This window comes from Meriones unguiculatus (assembly GCF_030254825.1).
Source record: "Meriones unguiculatus strain TT.TT164.6M chromosome Y unlocalized genomic scaffold, Bangor_MerUng_6.1 ChrY_unordered_Scaffold_25, whole genome shotgun sequence".
Taxonomy (NCBI): domain Eukaryota; kingdom Metazoa; phylum Chordata; class Mammalia; order Rodentia; family Muridae; genus Meriones; species Meriones unguiculatus.
The window spans coordinates 26,465,326-26,483,760 of NW_026843710.1; positions in this window are offsets into that span (position 1 = coordinate 26,465,326).

Below are 18,435 nucleotides of genomic sequence, written 5' to 3' on the forward strand. Positions count from 1 at the left end.
TACAATACTATTGGAATATCACAATGCTATTATGACAACACAAAGCTATTATGACATCAAAATGTTATAACAATGCTACTATGATGCCACAATGGTATTATGACTTAAAAAATGTATTAAGAAATCAAAATCATATGACATCTAAATTATATTATGACATAACTATAAAATGATGTCATAATTGTATTATGACATCACAATAGTATTAAGACTTTACAATGATTATGATATCTCAATGGTGTTATGACTTCATTATGTTATGATATTACAATTCTATTATGACATTATAATGTTATAAACTCACAATGGAATTATGACATCACCATGTTATTATGACATTACAGAGTATTACAACATGATTGTGGCATGACAGCACAATGGAACTTTGAAATCACAATGATATTGTGATATCACAATGCTATTATGACATTAAAATGCTGTTATGACATCACAATTATTTTATAATAAAACAATGTTATTATGATATCACAATTCTATTTTGACATCACAGTGGTATTATGGCGTCAAAATTCTATGTCAGCATCACAAAGCACTGATGGCAACACAATTTTATTATAATTTCAAAATGCTATTATAACATCATAATGCTGTTATAACATCACAATGTTATTATAACAATAACAATGCTATTAAGACATCTCAATAGAATGATACCACAATACTATTATGATATCACAATACATGACAACCTAATGGTATTATGACTTCACAACAGTATTATGACATCACAATGTTATTATGATGTCACAATAGGTTCATCACTGACCACTGAGTGGGACACATCTACAGATCCAGCCAAGTAAGCCAAGGCAACCCTATAGGCTTCTATAGGGTTGTCTATACTGGTGTGGAACAGCACCAGCTGTCAAAAAGTTTATTGCCCCCCAGCCCTACTTTAACACTCACCAGTCTTTTACTGTTTCAGCCCAACCAGTCCCAGTAATTGTCTGGTTACCTTCTCTTTTCCCTGCTCTTAAATGCTCAATAGCTCAGGGAAATCTAGACCCTGACAGTATATTATATCAATAAGAATGTGAAGGTCAATTTAGTGAGTACACGAGTAACTGCTCAGTTCAAAGTCACAACTAGGAATTTTCAGATCCAAGACCACAGAAGGAGACCACTTTCTCATTCAGTATATTCCCCTTAATCCCACATAACTTTGAAGCTTCCCTACTTAGGAAGCTGTCCAATTAAATAAAGTGAGATTAAAATTTCATTTCCTATCTGACATTGACACAGAGGTAAACATAATTTGTAAAGGTGTGAGATCTGGATCAAGAGATGAGATAAAGGTTTGTTGGTTTTTATAAAAAGTCATGTATGCATAGGATCAAAGATACTGGACACTGAGGAAAGTTTTTTTGCTGATCTCCATGGAAAGCTCAAGATTTCCACAGGTGCTGATTGTCAAAGAGGGAGAATGATGTCATGAGACAGGTGAAAGCCAGTAAGAGTTTTAGGAGCCACTTATTAAAAGGTAACAAGCTTGAGAGAAAGGCTGAGCAGGCCTACATGATTCAAATTGAAAGCTGAAAGCACACAGCCCAGAGATGACAGTTCCTACATCCAAAACTGTTAGTTAAGGAAAATGGTCACATATTTCTTTCAGATGTTCATTAATAGTCAGCTGGCCTTGATATGTGACTTTCACATTTTCACAGATTCCATTATCAATTGTTACATGTACAGATATGTCCTCAGTCAATGAATTACTTACTGTAAAAATGCTCCTTGACAAAGGCAAATATTTAAACAAAAAGCATTTAATAGGGACATTGCCTATATTTTTACAGATATGATCCAGGATGCCAAGTCAGCCAGCAGACATCTTGTTGCAGTCCTTCAGCAGAACTGAGAGATTTTCATACTAAACCAAAAGCAGCCAGCAGAGAGAGTGATGCTGAGAGAGACACAAAGAGAAATCTCTATGGAGACATATTCAGAAATAGAAAGACCAAGACAGAAAGAAACAAAGGTATAAAATGATAAAGACTAAGAGACAGACTCAATTCTGTAAGGTCACTTTCATTGACATATCAGACTCAAAGCACACACTCATACAATATAACTCCAATAGGAATTATATTATCTAACAAGGCCATACCTCCTAACCCTTCCCAGACATTTCCTTACTGGGGACTCCACATATAAATAAATGAAAGACGACAATGCAATTGAAATCACCAAGAAGTGGAAAAAGATGCAGGGACTTCTAGGATAAAAGAACATTGTTATTCTGAAAGTTTGTCATTCAATACAATAATAAAAGTCCCAGCCAATTTTAAGGACTGAAGAGAAGGTCTAACAATCTTCTTTGGGAAAAATATAGAGTATTTTCATAAGTATTATTCATCTAAGAAAATGACATCATGATATTTTCAGGCTAATGGATGGAACCAGGAAAAATCATCCTGTGTGAAGTAACTAAAATGCAAAAAGACAAATATGGTATGTATTCACTTATTAGGTGGTCTCCTAATAGGGTAATAGAGTACAAATAGGCCATCGATTGTGATCAAACCACTGTACTATTAAGGGGAATGGCTCAGGGCATCCTAAGTAAATTCAAGCCACCCAGATTGTTTTTATTAAAATATGCTGCTCTCTGCTCTCAACTAATATATCAGTTCCATGATCTTGTATCTACAGAGATGCTTCCTTCCGAATCAAATGGGATTGCATATAGAGACCCACAGTCCAATATTATGCAGAGAGAGACCTTAAAACACCTAGCTCTAAAAGGGATTTTCCTATGAAATTCTTCGTCTCCTCAGAGTTCTGGGATACCTGAAGGAAAGGAGGCAGGAAAAGTGTCATAAGTAGAGGGAATAGAGGATACAAGAACAATGCCCTGAGAATAAGGCTACAGAGGAAGATGATGCAGCAAGCCTTCATGAGACCTGATAAGCTAGGATCAGATTAAAGGTGGAGGAGGAACTAGAGAATGGGAATAGTGGTACAAAAAGAAAAGTGGGTTGGAATGGAATGAGAAGAGAGAGTAGGGAAGAGAGTGGTGACAAAATAAACAGATCTTAATTATTAAATATAGAAGAAAAATTTTGATCAAAGTGATGAAGTATAGAGCTCTTCAGCACTGATGGCTTCTTTTTGAGGGTGGTGTCAGGGTGCTGTAAGGATGAACTCAGATTTCTTTAAGGGACTTGGCAGTTTACTCTGATCATATTCCAACGAATCTATGAACAACACATACTTCAATTGATGTATATTAAAGAAAAATAGTTTAGTGTGACACGTGCATAGGAATGTGAACCTGGGAGCAATACAAAAGGAGTGTAATGTATTGTATATGAAATTCCCACATCATCAATGAAATAATATGTTGACAACTTTTACAATGACTTTTAATATGTAGAATAGATTCCAATAAAGGAAGGCAGAGTTTGCCTATGTAAGGTATCCTTTTCAGGAACTCATTATGTAGCAGAGACTCCTACTATTAACTAGGTTTTACCCAGCGACCTCAGACCTAAGAGCTCAGGTGGCACTCAGAAAAAGCAGTCCTAGAACTAAAACTATGTTTAGAGGGTTTGTCTGGAGGACCACAGCAGTAAACACAGCTGTTCGTGTGTTCTAGGCATATAACAGGGAAGCATTTCTCTCTTCCAAAGGCCCAGTTTTAGTTGTAAACCTCAAGACCAGGAGGAGTTCTCACTTAGTGTGCAGGACATGGCTGCCAAACTGGACAGGTCAGTCAACGCTACACTCTCATAGAGGGTTGCCAACCCTAGTTTGGAAGAGCCCCAGCTGTCAAAGATTTTATTGCACTTCATTTCTCTTTTAACACTCAACCATCTTTCTCTTTCAGCAAAACCAGTCCCAAGAATTCTCTGGTTTCCTACTGTTTTCACTGCTCTTAAAAACTCACTAGCCCATGGAACCCAAGTCCCTGCCAGCCTATTATATTAATTTGAAGGTACATTTACTGTGTACACCAGTAACTGTTAAGTTCTAAGTTACAACCTATGAAATTTTAGATCCATGATCACATTATGAGACTACCTTGTCATTTGGTACATTTCTCTTAATCCCAAATCACTTTGAAACTTCCCTACTTAGAAAGCTTAAATAAACATGAAAGTTTCATTTCCTACCTGGCATTGTCACAGAGGTAAACAGGAGTAAAGAAGCGGGATCTGGATAAAGGGATGAAATAAAGGCTTGTGGGGTTTCATTAGAAAAATTCACATGTGCACTGGATCAGAGACTCTGGACATGAAGAAAAGTTTGTTTACTCATCTTCATGGAAAGCTCAAGATTCTCTCAGGTGATGATTGGCTGAGAGGAAGAATGACGTCATGAAACAGGTGAAAGCCAGTGAGAGTTTCAGGAGCCAGATATTAAAAGGGCCAAGTGGACAGCCTGCTTGAGAGAAAGTCTGAGCAGCCCTACTTGCCTCCATCTGGGAAGCTGAAAGCACAGAACCTAGAGATGTCAGTTCATGTGTCTCAGATTGTTAGTTCAGGAAAAGTGTCATATATTTCTTTCAAGTGGTCATTAATAAAATCATATGTCTTTAACATGTGTCTTTCACATTATCACAGATTCCATTATTATTTGTTAAATAGTCATGTCACCAAGCATTCATCTTGTTGTAGTCCTTCAGCAGAACTGAGGGCTTTTCATACTAAACCACAAGTGGCAGGCAGAGAGAGGGAGACAAAGAGAGAGCTAGAGAGACAGATTTAGAAATACTGAGAATGAGATAGACAGAAACAAAGATATAAAGTAATAGAGACTGATTGACCTAGACTCCATTCTATCTGGTAACTTTTATTGGCATATTGACTGCAAAGCACTTCCTCCTGTTATATAACTCCAAAAGGAATTATATTATATTATATTTTCAATATTTTTTATTTTAATTTTTATTAATTATACTTTACTCATTTTGAATCTGTCCATGAACCCCTCCTTCCTCCCTTCTGGATCCTACTTTCCCTTCCTCTCTTCCATGCATGCCCCTCCAAAAGTCCTCTGATAGGGAGGTCTTCATTTCCTTCCTTTTGATCCTACCCTATCAAATCTCATCAGGAGTCATTGCATTTTCTTCTTCTGAGGCCTTAAAGCTGCTCCCCAATCAGGGTCAGGTGATCACAACATTGGTATGTAATCACAATTGATTTTGACATTAAAATGGCATTATGACCTCAAAATGCTATTATGACATCACAGTGGTATTATGATATCAGAATGGTTTTATGAATTCACAACGATATTATGACATCACTATAGTATTATGACATCAAAATACATTCCAATACCATTATGACTTCACAATGGTATTATGGTATTATGAGACCACAATGATATTATGACATTACAAATGTCTGACATCTCAATGCTATAATGATATTACAATTATAGGATATCACAATGGTGTTATGACTGCACAATTGTATTATGATATCACAAACCTATTATGACCTTACCATGCAATGATAACATCTCAATGGTATGACATCCCAATTCTATTATGACATTACAGTGATATTATGGCATCACAATGCTATTATGACATCACAATGGTATTTTGACAAGAATGTGGTATGTAATCACAATAGAATTTTGACATCACAATGGAATTATGACCTTAAAATTCTATTGTGATATCACAATAGTATTATGTCTTCACAATGATATTATGACATTAGAATAGCATTATGATATAAAAATACTATTATGACATCAAAATGTTATTATGATATACAATGGTATTACAATGATACGACATCACAGCACTATTATGATATCTCATTGACACAATCACATCACAATGGTATTATGATATCACAACTTTATTATGGTATCTCAATGCTGTTATGTCATCACAATGGTATCATGGCATCTCAGTGCTTTTATGACATCACAATGGTATAAAGTAATACGAGCAGTGTCATGATATCCCAATTGTATAATGACATCACAGTGCCATTATATCACAATAGTATGACATTCCAATGTTATTATAACATTGCAGTGGTATTATGATATCACAGTACTATTATGACATCTAATAGGATTATTACATCACAATTGTAAGACATCCAAATTCTATAATATCCTCACAATGATATGACATCATAATGGTATTTTAAGGTCAAAATGCTATTGTGACATGACAATGGTATTATGACATCATAATGCTATTATGATGCTATTATGACAACTCAATGCTATCATGACATCACAATACATTATGACATCAAAATGCATTCATTTCTCCATCTACGTTGATTGAAAGCTTTGCAGAATACAGTAGTATGGGTCTCTTAGAGTCTGCATGATTCCTGCCAAGGATCTTCTGGCTCTCATAGTTTCTGATGAGAAGTCCAGTGCGATTCTGATTAATATGTTACTTGGACTTTTCCCCTGGCTGCTTTTAATAGCTTTGCTTTGTTCTGTAGATTTAGTGTTTTGACTCTGATGTGACATGGTATATTTCTTTTCTGGTCTAGTCTATTTGGTATTCTGTAGGCCACTTGTATATTTATGGACATTTCTTTAATTTGGGAAAATTTTCTTCTATGATTTTCTTGAAAATATTTTCTGGACCATTGAGCCTAGAGTCTTCTTTTTAATTGATTATATTATTCTTAGATTTCATCGATATTCTCTGGGAGAGGGGAAGATGGAGGCGCCAGGAGAACACTGTGTCTGAGGAACGCTACAGCAGTGTTGGCACAGTGACCAGGAGACTGAACCCAGGAACTTAAAACACCAGTGTTTGTGATTGCCAGGTGAGAGGAAAGCCTACGGTGTGGAAATTAATTAGGGCCGATCTCAAGTCACCCAGTCAATACCTGGTAAAGATCCTGCAGACCAGCGGGCAGACCTACAGCCCGAGATGGGCGCACACAGTCTCTTGTGGCCCAGCATCATCCAAGCCTGGGGCACACAGCCTCTGGCCCAGAGTGAGGTGCCAAGCCTCTGACCCAGAGCAGAGCCCTTATTTGCCAGCCCAGAGAGGCATGCACAGCCTCTGGCCCAGAAGGGGACACACACGCCAGCCCAGGCCAGAGCATAGAACCTCAGGGCCAAAGTGGTGGCCACAGCCACGATTCCAGACAGGGACAGACAGCATCCAGCCCAGAGTGAGGCACCCAGCCTCCAGAACGGAGTGGAGTCCTCAGGTGAGAGCCTAGACAAGAGTGCATAAACTCCAGACCAGAATGGTGCCGCCAGGAGCCAACTCAACCTAGGTGCACATTCTCCAGGCCCAGAACGGAGCACTCAGCCTCTGGCCAAGAGAATTGCTAGGCACTCCTCTCACTTTCCTGGACAGAACTGTGTGCCCCAGGGTAATAGACTAAGTTTCCCTGTTGGGAGAAAACCCCACAACTAGGGAATCAGCAGGTTCTTCAAGAGGCCTGTACCTGGAAAACTGTAACAACAACAGCAGCTCACTAAATTTATAATGAGAAACCAAGCAGTGGGGCAGCTGCCTTGGAAACTTCTATGGGTGAGAGGAGAGCTCCCCCCCCATACCTAACAAGGACTACAGCTACTACTCAGTTCTATACACCTGAGGTGAGCAGTGGCAATTCCTGAGAAACAGTGGACATACAGTGACCATAACCTAAAAGCAGAGGAGGACTCCTTCGGGAAAAATCATCTTCCACCCAAGAGGATTCTCCCTACCTCAGGAATCCAGGAAGCACAGACACTAACAACCAACACCTAAAATGGCTCAATGGGTAGAGGTAACCATAAAGCTCAACCAACAAAAGACAGAGCAATATGGCATCTCCAGAACTCAGCCATCCAGGGGCGAGCCTCCCTGGATGACTCAGCATAATAGAAAAAACAAGAAGATGACCTTACATCTATGCTGATGAAGAGGATAAAAGAGTAAACAAATAAAATACGTAAAGAATTAGAAGAAGATAAAACGAAACAGATCATGGCTATCCATAAAGAAATGTAGGAAGTTAATGACAAGCAGATTATGGCCATCCATGAAGAAGTACGGGAAGATGCAGCCAAACAGTTTGCGGCCTTCAGAGAAGAAATAATTAAATCACTGAAAGAAATAAATGAAACAGAGTTGAAGAAACTAAAAGAAAAACAGGAAAATACAGTTAGACAGGTGAAGGAAGTAAACAAAAAAACTCAAGACCTGAAGATAGAACTGGAAAAATTAAAGAAAACACAAATGGAGGAAATAATGGAGAGGAAGAATTTAGGGAAGAAAACAGGAACTACAGAGGTAAGCATAACCAACAGACTACAAGAAATGGAAGCAAGAATCAATCTCAGGTGTAGAAGGTAGAATGGAAGAAATCAATGTATCTGTCAAAGAAAATGTTAAATCCAAAAAATTCCTGACACAGACCATCCAAGGAATACAAGACAATATGAAAAGACAAAACCTAAGAATAATAGGAATAGAGGAAAAAGAAGACTCACTTCTCCAAGGCCCAGAAAATATTTTCAACAAAATCATTGATGAAAATTTCCCCAAGTTAAAGGAGAGACCAATAGGAATACAGGAGGTCTACAGAACACCCAACAAATTTGACCAGAAAAAAAATTCTCCCGCCACATAATAATCAAAACAGTAAGTACAGAGAACAAAGAAAAAATACTAACAGCTGCAAGGGAAAAAGTCCAAGTAACATATAATGGCAAACCCATTAGAATCACACCTGACTTTTCACCAGAGACTATGAAATCCAGAAGGGCCTGGACAGACATCATGCAGATCCTAAGAAAACACAGATGTCAGCCCAGGCTACTATACCCGCAAAACTCTCAGTCCTCATAGATGGAGAAAACAAGATATTCAATGACAAAAACGAATTTCAACAATACCTACACACAAATCCAGCATTACAGAAGACACTTGAAGGGAAAATACTACCCTAGAAAATTAGCTTCTTTCAAAAAATACAGGAAATAATTAACCTTACTACAGTAAAACAAAAAGCAACCAAGCACACAACCGATGACCACATACAACATCAAAATCAAAGGATCTAACAGCCTCTGGTAATTAATCTCTCTCAACACCAATGGACTCAACCCTCCAGTAAAAAAAACACAGATTAACAGAATGGATATGTAAACAAAACCCAGCAATCTGTTGCATACAAGAAACACACCTAAGGCACAATAATAGACATTACCTGAGGGTAAAAGTTTGGAAGACTACTTTCCAAGCAAATGGACCCAAGAAACAAGCAGGAGTAGCCATTCTAATATCTGATAAAATAGACTTTCAAACAAAATTAATCGAAAGACATGGGAAAAACACTTCATATTCATCAAGGGAAAATTCCACCAGGAAGACATCACAATCCTGAACATCTAATGCCCCAAATACAAGAGCACCCACATTTATAAAAGAAACATTGATAAAATTTAAACCACATATAGATCCCTACACATTAATACTGGGAGACTTCAACACCCCACTCTCAACTAAAGCACAGGTCAACAAAACAGAAATTAAACAAAGAAACAATAACTCTGACAGAAGGCATGAAACAAATGGACCTCACAGACATTTACAGAACTTTACACCCAAACACAAAAGAATTTACCTTCTTCTCAGCACCTCATGGAACCATCTCCAAAATAGACCATATAATTGTTCACAAAGCAAGGCTCAACAGATTCAAGAAGATTGAAATAATCCCTTGTATCTTGTCTGATCACCATGGAATAAAGCTGGACCTCAACAACAACAGAAATAGAAAAAAGCCTACACACACCTGGAAACTAAAAAACTTGTTACTAAATGACAGCTGGGTCAGGGAAGAAATAAAGAAAGAAATAAGAAATTCCTAGAACTCAATGAAAATGAAGACACAGCATACCCAAACTTGTGGGACACGATGAAAGCAGTGCTAAGAGGAAAGTTCATAGCATTAAGTGCCTTCAAGAAGAAATTTGAGACAACTCATTCAAGCAACTTAATGGCCCACTTAAAAAGCCTAGAAAAAGAAGAAACAGACACACCAAAAAGGAGTACATGGCTGGAAATAATCAAACTCAGGGCTGAAATCAATCCATTAGAAACAAATAAAACAATTCAAAGAATCAATGAAACCAAGAGCTGATTCTTTGAGAAAATCAACAAGATAGACAAACCCTTAGACAAACTAACTAAAAGGCAGAGAGACACCACCAAAATCAACAAGATCAGAATTGAAAAGGGGGACATAACTACAGACACTGAGAATATCCAAACAATCATTAGGACTTACTTCAAAATTCTATATGCCACAAAATTTGAAAATCTACATGAAATGGACAATTTTCTCCATCAATTTGACTTACCAAAGCTGAATCTGAACCAGGTAAATCAATTAAATTGTCCTATATCCCCTAAGGAAATAGAAGTGGTCATCAAAAGTCTCCCATCCTAAAAAAAGCCCAGGACCAGATGGCTTCAGCGAAGAATTCTACCAGACATTCAAAGAAGAGCTAACTCCAATTCTCTTCAAACTATTCCACAAAATAGAAATAGAAGGAACATTCCAAACTCATTCTATGAAGCCACAATCACACAAAGACTCAACAAAGAAAGAGTATTTCAGGCCAATCTTCCTTATGAACATTGATTCAAAAATACTCAACAAAATACTTGTGAACTGAATACAAGAACACATCAAAGATATCATCCACCATGACCAAGTAGGCTTCATCCCAGGTATGCAGGGGTGGTTCAATATACAGAAATGCATCAATGTGATCCACCATATTAACAAACTGAAAGAAAAAATCCATATTATAATCTCCCTAGATGCTGAAAAAGCATTTGATAAAATCCAACATCCATTCATGTTTAAAGTATTGGAGAGATCAGGGATAAAAGGCACATATCTAAACATAGTAAAGGCTATATACAGTAAGCCTATAGCTAACATCAAACTGAACAGAGAGAAAATTAAAGCAATTCCACTGAAGTCAGGAACAAGACAAGGCTGCCCACATTCTCCATATCTCTTCAAAATAATGCTGGAAACTCATTGTTAGAGCAATAGGACAGTTGAAGGAGATTAACGGGATACAGATTGGAAAAGAAAAAGTCAAATCATTACTATTTGCAGATGATATGATACTATACATGAATGACCCTTAAAACTTAACCAGGGAACTCCTACAGCTGATAAACACTTTCAGCAAAGTGGCCAGATACAAAATTAACTCAAAAAAAAAAAATCAGTAGCACTCCTGTATACAAAAGACAAAATGGCTGATAATGAAATTAGAGAAACAATACCCTTCACAATAGCCACAAATGACATAAAGTACCTTGGTGTAACCCTAGCCAAGCAAGTCAAAGACTTGTATGAAAAAAATTTCAAATCTCTGAAGAAAGAATTAGAAGAAGATATGAGAAGATGGAAAGATCTCCCATGCTCATGGCTTGACAGGATTAACATAGTAAAAATGGCCATCTTACCATAAGCAATTTACAGATTTAATGCAATTCCCATCAAATTGCCAACACAATTCTTTACAGACCAGGAATGAAAAATTCTCCACTTCATATGGAATAACTAGAAACCCAGAATTGTTAAAACAGTCTTCTACAATAAAAGATTTTCTGGAGGTTTCTCCATCCCTGATCTCAAGCTGTACTATGAGCAAAATTTATAAAACTGCATGGTACTGGCATAGAAACAGAATGGTGGATCAATGGAACCAAATAGAAGACCCAGAAATAATCCCACACAATCATTTTGACAAAGAGGCCAAAACCATAAAATGAAAAAAAGATAGCATCTTTAATAATGGTGCTGGTCCAACTGGATGTCTACATGTAGAAAAATGAAAATAAATCCATACTTATCACCCTGCACAATACTGAAGTCCAAGTGGATCAAAGACCTCAATATAAAACCAGACACAATAAATTGGCTGGAAAAAAATTGGGGAATACTCTAGAACTCATTGGTACTGGAGAAAACTTCCTGAATAGAACAGGGACAGTACAGGCTCTAAGAGCAACAATCAATAAATGGGACCTCATGAAACTGAAAAGCTTCTGTAAAGCAAAAAACACCATCATCAAAACAAAGCAACTGCCTACAGATTGGGAAAGAATCATCACCATCCCTTTATCTGACAGAGGACTCATATCCAGTATATATAAAAAACTAAAGAAGCTAAAAAACAGTAAACCAAGTAATCCACTTAAAAATGAGAAACAGAGCTAAACAGAGAACTCTCTGTAGAGGAATATTGAATGGCAGAGAAGCACTTAAAGAAATGCTCAACCTCATTAGCCATTAGGGAAATGCAAATCAAAACAAACATGAGATTTCACCTTAAACCCATCAGAATGGCCAAGATCAAAAACTCAAGTGATATCACATGCTGGAGAGGTTGTGAAGAAAGGAGAACCCTTCTCCACTGCTGATGGGAATGTAAACTTTACAACAACTCTGGAAATCCATCTGGCACTTTCTTAGACAACTAGGAATAGCGCTTCCTCAAGATCCAGACATATCACTCCTAGGTATATTTAAAAGAGGCTCAAGTACACAATAAGGACATTTGCTCAACCATGTTTTTAGCAGCTTTATTCATAATAGCCAGAAGCTGGAAACAGCCCAGATGCTCCTCAACTGAAGAATGGATGTAGAAACTGTGGTACATCTATACAATGGAGTATTACTCAGTAATGAAAAATAAGGAAATCATGAAATTTGCAGGTAAATGGTGGGACCTGGAAAGGATTATCGTGAGTGAGTTGTCACAGAAGCAGAAAGACACACACATTGTATACTCACTCATATAAACATAGAACATAGAATAAACCCATTAAAATCCATACATCTAAACAAACTAAGCAGAAGAGAGGACCCTTAGTAAAATGTTCAATTCCTATCCTGAAAGGCAAAGAGGATGGACATCAGAAGAAGAAAACAGGAAACAACTTAGGAACCTGCCACAGATGGCCTCTGAAAGCCTCTGTTGTGCAGACTGTCAAAGCAGATGCTGATCCTGATGTCCAACTGTCCGGCAAAGTGAATGGAATTTTATGTAAGAAGTGGGAAATAGTAAGAGCGGGAGAGGACAGGAACTCCACAAGGAGAGCAACAGAACAAGAAAATTTGAACACAGGGAACTTCTCAGAGACTCATACTCCAACCAAGGACTATTCATGGAGATAAATCAGACATAAAATCAAACATGTTAAATCAGTTAGAAGAACAAGAGGGGAAGATCCTTGAACTCATTGGCACCCAAGACAACTTCTTGAAGATAACACCAACAGAACCGTGACAATGCAGCCACTTCTGATGAGAACTGATCAGAAAGAAGGAGAGGAGGACCTCCCATATCAGTAGACTTGGGGAGTGGCATGCATGCAGAAAGATGGGGAGAGGGTGGGACTGGGAGGGGAGGAGGAAGGGGTCTATGAGTGATACAAAATGAATAAAGTGTAATTAATAAAATTTAAATAAAAAAAATAAAAAATGGCCATTTTACCAAAAGCAATCTACAGATTCAATGCAATTCCCATCAAATTACCAACACAATCTTTACAGCCCTTGAAAGAAAATCCTCAACTTCATAAGGAAAAACAAGAAACCCAGAGTGGTTATAACAATCCTCTGCAATAAAAGATCTTCTAGCACTATCTCCATACCTGATCTCAAGCTGAATTATAGATCAAAAAGTAGTAGAAACTGCATGGTATTAGCATAGAAACAGAATGGTGGAACAATGGAACCACATAGCAGACCCAGAAATAAACCCACCTTCTATGGACACCTGGTTTTTGATAAAGATGCCAAAACAATACAATGAAAAAAAAGATAGCATCTTCAAAAAATGAGGCAGGTCTAACTCAATATCTACATGTAGGAAAATTCAAATAGATCAATACTTATCACACTACACAAAACTAAAGTCCAAGTGGATCAAAGCACTCAACATAAAATCAGACACATTAAATCAGTTAGAAGAACAAGAGGGGAAGATTCTTGAACTCATTGGCACCCAAGACAACTTCTTGAACATAACAGCAACAGAACAGTCTCCAAGAGCAAAAATCAGTAATAAGACCTTGTGCAACTAAAAAGCTTCTGTAAAGCAAAGGACACTTTCATCAAAACAAAACAAATGCCTACACATTGGGAAAGAGTCTTCATCAACCCTCTACGTGACAGAGGGCTATTATCCAGTATATATAAAGAAGTAAAGAAGTTGAAAAGCAATAAATCAAGTAATCCATTTTAAAAAAGCTTCACAGAGCTAAATAGAAAATTCTCAATAGAATGGCAGACAAATAGTTAAAGAAATGTTCAACTTCATTAGCCATCAGGAAAATGCAAAGCAAACAACTCTGAGATTTCACCTTACAACCATCAGTATGGCCAAGATAAAAAAAAAAAAAAAAAAAAAAAAAAACAGCACATGCTGGAAAGATTGTGGAAAAGGAGAAACCTCCTACATGCTGGTGGATAAGTAAACTTGTACAACCACTGTGGAAATCAATCTGTTGCTTTCTCAGACAAGTAGGAAAAGTGGTTCCTCAAAATCCAGCTATACCCTCCCTAGGCATATATCCAAAAGAGGCTCACATACACAATAAGGACATTTGCAGAACCATGTTTGTAGCAGCTTTATTTGTAAGAGCCAGAACCAGGAAACAACCCAAGTGGCCCCAACTAAATAATGGATAAAGAAACTGTGGTACATCTACACAATGGAATATTACTTGGCAATAAAAAACAAGGAAATCATGAAATTTGCACGTAAATGGTGGGAACTACAAAAGATAATCCACAGTGAGCTCTCCCCCAAGCAGAAAGACACACAGTATATACTCACTCATATAGACTTATAATATAGGATAAACCTACAAAAATCTGTATACATAAAGAAACTAATGAAGAGGGAGTACTCTGGCTAAAATGTTCAATCCCCATCTTGGAAGGCAAAGAGGATGGACATCAAAAGAAGGAGAAAACAAGGAACAAGTTAGGAGCCTGCCACAGAGGGTCTCTGAAAGGCTCTGCCCTGCACACTATCAAAGCAGATGCTGAGACTTATGGCCAACTGTTGTGCAAATTACATGGAATCTAATGAAAGAAGTGGGAAAGAAAAGATTAGGAGAGGACAGGAGCTCCACAAGGAGAGCAAGACAACCGCAGTTGTCTTTCCTGAGACTCATACTCCAACCAAGTACCATACATAGAGATAACCAAGAACCCCTGCACAGATGAAGCCAATGGCATTTCAGTGCCCAAGTGTGTTCCACAGTAACGGGAGCAGGGACTGCCTCTGAAATGAAATGTTTCCCCTGCTCTTTGATCACCTCGCACTGCTGGGGGAGCAGAAGAAGACAATGCAGGCACTCCTGATGAGACTTGATAGACTAATATCAGAAATAACGAGAGGAAGTACTCTCCTATTAGTGGACTTGGAGAGGGGCATGCATGGAAAAGGAGGAAAGAAGGTGGGATGGGGAGAGTGAAATGGGTTTATGGGAAGACACAAAGTGAATAAAGTGTAATTAATAAAAATAAATTAAAAAATTAAAAACATATCATTCTTCTTGGATTTATATTATAGGAGGGTGTGCTTGGAGGTTGATATGCCAATAAAAGTGACTAAAAATTAGGGAGTCCCTGTTTCTCAGTCTTGGTCAATTTATATCTTTGTTTTTTGTCCTGTAGGTCTTAATATTTCTGAATCTTTCTGTAGCTCTTTTGCTCTCTTATTCTCTCTGTCTCCCTCTTAATGCCTGCAGCTTTTATTTCAGTATGCAAAGCTCTCAGTTCTGATGAAGGACTACACCAAGTTGAGAACTTGTTTAGGTGACTTCAGAGATGGTCTCTGTCAATATATGAGAAAGGTCCCAGTGAAATGCACTTTTTTTTCAAAAACTTTCCTTTGTCACAGAGTAAGTAATTCACTGACTGAGGACATATCTGTGTGTTTAACAAATAATAATGGAATCTGTGATTATATGAAAGTCACATGTCAAGGACTGGTGACTTTATGAAAGACCAGGTGAAAAAAATATGTGACACTTCCTGAACTAAGATTCTTGGACACAGGAACTCTCATCTCTGGGTTATATGCTTCCAGCTGACCAGATTGAGGAATGTAGTACAGAACAACACAGCCTTTCTCTCAAGCAAGTTGTCCACTAGGCCACTTTAATAACAGGCTCCTGAAACTCTTACTGGCTTTCACCTTTTGCATGACATCATTCTCCCTCTCAGCCAATCAGCACCTCAGAGAATCTTGAGGTTTCATGGAGATGAGTAAACAAACTTTCCTCATTGTCCAGAATCTCTAATCCTGTGTACAGGTGACTTTTTCTTGTGAAACCCAAAAAGCCTTTATCTCATCCCTTTATGCAGATCCCACACCTTACTCCTGTTTACCTCTGTGACAATGTCAGGTAGGAAATGAAAATTCAACAAGACAGCTTCTTAAGTAGGAAAGCTTCAAAGTGATGTGGAATTAAGGCAAATGTACCAAATAACAAGGTGGTCTCCTACTGTAGTCTTGGATTTGAAATTTCCTAGGTTGAGACTTTGAACTTAGTAGTTACTTGTGTACTTACTAAATGTACCTTCACATTCTTATTGATATAAAAGGCTGACAGGGTTTAGGGTTCCCTAGAACCCTAGCAACTTTAAAAGCAGAGAAAAGAGAAGGAAACCAGACAATTCCTTGAATGGTTTGGGTAAAACAGAGAAAGATCTGTGTATATAAAAGAAGAACTGAGGGGCAATAAACTTTTTGACAGCTGGTGCTGTTGCACACTACTGTTGAAAACACTTTATGAGCAGGGTTGCCATAGCTGACTTTGCTGGATCAGCATCTGTATCCTACTCAATGGTCATTGAGAAATCATCCTGGTCCTGGTGTTTACAATTAAAACTGATCATATAGGAAAGAAAATTGTGTCTTTATTACATGCCTAGTACAAAAGAGCAGAAGTGTTACATGATGTTTTCCTCCAGACAAACCATGTAAAGTTACTGTAGTGCAAGAACTGCTTCTTCAGTAGTGCCACCTGAGTTCATGGGGTCTGACGTAGCTAAATAACCACAAGTTCATGGCTAGGATTCTCTGCTATATAATGAGTTCCTGTTAAGCATACCTTACACTGTCAAACTCTGCCCTATTTTATTGGAATCTTTTCTTCATGTTAAAAGTCATGGTAAAAGTTGTCAACATTTTATTTTTATTGATTATGTGGGAATTTCATAAAATAAAAGTTATACTACTTTTCCATTTCTCCAAGTTTCAAATTCCTACTCTTGAGTCACAATATTTTTTTTTTCTTTAAAATACATTGATTCTAGTATGTGTTGTTCATATACTCATTGGAACATGATCAGAATCTCAGTGCCAATTCACTTAAAGTAAACTAAGTTCATCCTTGCCACATGCTGACACACCCTCCAAGAAGAAGCTATCAGTCCTGAAGAGCTTTGTACTTCATCACCTTGATCACAGGTTTTCTTATGTATTTATTTATTACCATTTGTTCACTTTGTATCCTCTGTGAGGCCCCATCCCTCTTCTTCCTGTCCCACCCATGGTCCTTCTTCTACCCCAATGCCCTCTACTTCCCTGATAGGGGAGTTCCTCCTCCCCTTCTCTCTGACCCTAGCTTCTCAGGTATCAACAAGGCTGGCTGCATCATCTTCTTCTGCAGCTTGATTCTCAGGGCATAGTTCTCCTTGTTTCCTCAATTCCCTCTACATGACGCTTTTCATGCCTCCTCTCCTGCAGGCTTAGCAGAGAACTGAGGGAAGATAGAATTTGACAGGGAAATCCAATTTAGTGCTGGGTGTTTTATGGTCTCTCTGCATAATATTGGACTGTGGGTCTCTGTATGCAATCCCATTTAATGTAGAAAGAAGCATCTCTTTGAATGCAGGACCATGACACTGATTTAACATTTGACGGCACCGAGCAAGATATTTTAATAACAACAACCTTGGTTGCTTTAAAATTTCAATAGGATGGCCTTGTCCTACAATTCAATCAACTGCCACCAAATTGCACTAGTGGAAGACTGGTTTGGTCACAAAAGATGGCCTACTGGAACTTTATCTCCCACTATTAGGAGACCTCCTAATAAGTCCATATATACCATATTTGTCTTTCTGCTTTTTAGTTAATTCACACAGGATGATTTCTCCTGTTTCTATACATCTGTCTTAAAATATCATGCTGTTATGTTCTTAGTGGAAAAATACTCCCGTATGGAAGTATTCCACATTTTCCCCAAAGGAGATGATCAGTTCCTGTTCTCTAGTACTTGGAATTTGCTGGAATTTTAATCATTGTATTGAATGACAAACTATCAAGATATCTATGTTCTTTTTGACTAGAAGCCCCTCTATCTCCTTCCACTTCCTGGTGATTTGATTTGCAATATCCCATTGAAGCTCATCT